The 2,901-nt window shown below is 50.2% G+C and overlaps 1 long non-coding RNA gene across 1 annotated transcript; it reads left to right on the top strand.

The window, feature by feature from the left end:
* Positions 1-393: 393 nt before the first annotated feature.
* Positions 394-2,462, top strand: LOC115506443. The gene is made up of 2 exons (XR_003966385.1): positions 394-611; positions 2,075-2,462. It is a non-coding gene; the product is annotated as an uncharacterized LOC115506443 (long non-coding RNA).
* The last annotated feature ends 439 nt before the right edge of the window (positions 2,463-2,901 follow it).

Raw genomic sequence — 2,901 nt, 5'->3', positions numbered from 1 at the left:
GTGCTCTCGGGGAAGGACAGGGGGACCCTGGAGAGTCGGAGGGTATGCTGGAGGGGTGGGGGCAGGTGCCACCCAACCCAAGACACAGGAAGGAGACCCTTCACTCCTTCGCTCATCATCCCGTGTTCTGAGGCAGTATATTATTTTGTAGCGAAGAACGATGAACGAAACACATGGAAGTAAAACCTAATATTCTCTTTGTGCTGGAAACTCGAGAAAATGGAATCAGGTGCTCTATTTTTTCACACTGTCCTGCTGCTCCCCACTGGTTTCATCCGTGGCCTTTATGGTTATTCATTTTTCCTAATAAGGCAGATTGTAGCTTCTGTGTGAATGACTAAGACTTCACTGCTATCCGTGTCTGTGTCAGAAGAAGAAGCTAGATATTCTTAGTAATGCCTTTTGCCTTCAATCTTACTGTCACCTCTGGTGATGGCGTGGATTCACTCCTCCGCTCACTCGGTATCTGTGGGAGACGTGCTAGGGACCAGGCAGCGCGCCTTAGGCGCTGGGACGCGGCGAGGGACACGGTCACCCTCCTCCTTGCGGTGGCAGAGCTTACGGTCTGGTGAGAAGGAGAATGAACCGGGATGTGGCCAGAAAAATGCTGGGTATGCTCTTCATGTCCATGTACGTCCTCTTCTCTGAAAATTATACTCAGCATATACATCATTTATGTACACCATATGATACAATAGTACACGTACATGCCTGAAAATGGGTAATTGTCTGTATCCTGGGCGGACTGATTCAATTGGCTTTTACCGGTGAATAATTAAGATAAAACAGATTTTGAGAACTTTGGTCTGAAGGAGGGGCGATGAGTAAGAAAGTCCATCAAAAGGCCGAAGGGCTTGGGATCCTTTACCGTCAAGTAAAAACAGCTTTCACTAAGTCCTGAAATATGTGCGGTAAGTACCACGCTCACCTTGCTTCTGCGTCCCAGCACCTGCAGCTCCTTCTGCCCAGAGGCTTCTTTCCCAACATTCGCACCTGATACTTCTCTGCTTGGCTGAGCTGTCCTCCACAGAGCCTTCGCAGGCCCCAGCTGTGGCCCAGGGACGTCCTTCGTGCCTCCCACGTTCCTCCCTGAGCCTAACGGGAGCCTCTCAGGGTGTTAGTGCTGTGCCTGGTGGCTGGCTCCTAACTCTGATTAGGGCGCCTCTCCAGGACAGCGGGGGACTGCTTTGCATTGTTAGCCTCCGCCCCTCGGATGTCTCCCGTTCGGTGAGGGCGTCCGCTCCTCTGGGTCTGTCGAGGGCCTGCGGGTTCTAGTTCCCTTGAGCCGGAGAAAGCGTTGAGGAAGACAGAGGGAGGCAGCTCAGAGGACATTGCCGGTCAAAGGATGAGGGCAGAATGGAAACCCTTATGGAGCTGGCTGTGAACCGGGTGTCGGGCATCGCACTTGGTAAAGGGCACTAGTCACACACAAGCAGCATGCAGGCAGGCGCCGAAGGGTGGCTCTGCTGGGGAAATTGCTAGAGATGTCTGAAACTAAGAAGAAGGATGCAACTCAATGGGAGACGTCAAAGGCGGGGTGTTCACGTTGGTCTCTTTTTTGAAGGCTTATAACATGCAGAGATGATATTCAGACAAATTTGGGATGAAATGGCCCTTAGTCCTCTTGTTCTGTAAGGATTAAAAAGGTTCAGCTTTTCAAGTCCTCAGACTGGAAATTTTAGCTTTTTTGGCCGCACCGACAGCTGTACAATTCATATATGTAATTTATGATTTCAACTATTTGATCTGATTGCCATGCTTAACTCTAGGCTTTGGCACTTTGACAACCTCCCGGTCAACTAGTCAACCAGTAGCCTCTCTCTTCATTATTGTGTGTTGTTCTTTTTCTTTTTCTTTTTTTTTTTTTTACCTTCGTCTTTATCCTTGATTGGCCACAAAACATTCTGGGCATATGACAAACGTGTGAGATAGAGAAACTCTCTGGAGGGGCTTGGTGTCAGTGATGAGGAAAATGGAACCATAGGCGCAGATAACGAGTCCCTGGGAACCGCGGCCCCATGTCTGCAGTCCTCCTGAAAATATGTCTGCTGTTGTGTTTGTTGTTCCTCGTCAGCTTCCGGGCCAGGGGGCGTCCCTGGAGCACCTACTAACCCTCTGTAAAATGGAAAAGGAAGATGCCATGATGTGGTGTGAGGCGTGGGAATGGCTAAGTGCTCCTCACTAGTTCACTCCAGATTCCTGATGGGCCTTTGTGTTCTCATTGCCTGAGAGTCGCCCAGTGAGCGTGCCTGGAGGACGCCATCCCTTGGGGACAGAGGCAGGGCTTCAATTACTGTGAGGACGGAGTCTCAAAGAACACGTAAAACAACACAATACACAACATTTCCTTCATATTTTCTATTGTCTGGAAACAGCTCTAAATTTCCCCTTATACTGCTTGCCTTCTTCAGAATACCAGAGATGACAGAGCAGTTGTTGTAATAAACAATTCTGATATGTCAGGGATTTAACACAATGGTTTATTTCTCCCCATCCTATAGATTTGGGGATGGTAGAGGAACGAGGTGGCCCTGGAGTGGAGATGTGGGTTGGGAAGTGTTTGTTCCACATAGTCACTCGGGGATCCAGGCCCTTTTCAACCAGGAGATCGGCCATTGTCTAGCGCAGAGCTTCCCAGTCTCAGCACTACTGATATTTTAGGCCAGATAAGCATTTGCTAGGAGGGGCTGTCCACGGAATTGTAGGATGTCTAGCAGCATCCCTGGCCTCTACTCAGGAGTTGTCGGGAGCACCCTGCCTAGTTGTGGCAACCAAAATGTCCCCGGACATTGCCAACTATCCCGGAGCGGGGGAAACTTCCCCTAACTGAGAACTGGTTGTCCGGGGCCTCAGCATTGTCCCCCGGTGCCTGTGCGGTGGCCGGCAGGTAGGAGAAGAGAG

This window comes from Lynx canadensis, chromosome F2 (assembly GCF_007474595.2).
Source record: "Lynx canadensis isolate LIC74 chromosome F2, mLynCan4.pri.v2, whole genome shotgun sequence".
Lineage (NCBI taxonomy): Eukaryota > Metazoa > Chordata > Mammalia > Carnivora > Felidae > Lynx > Lynx canadensis.
Note: the sequence above shows the minus strand (reverse complement) of the source record. Positions and strands in the feature narration are given on the sequence as shown.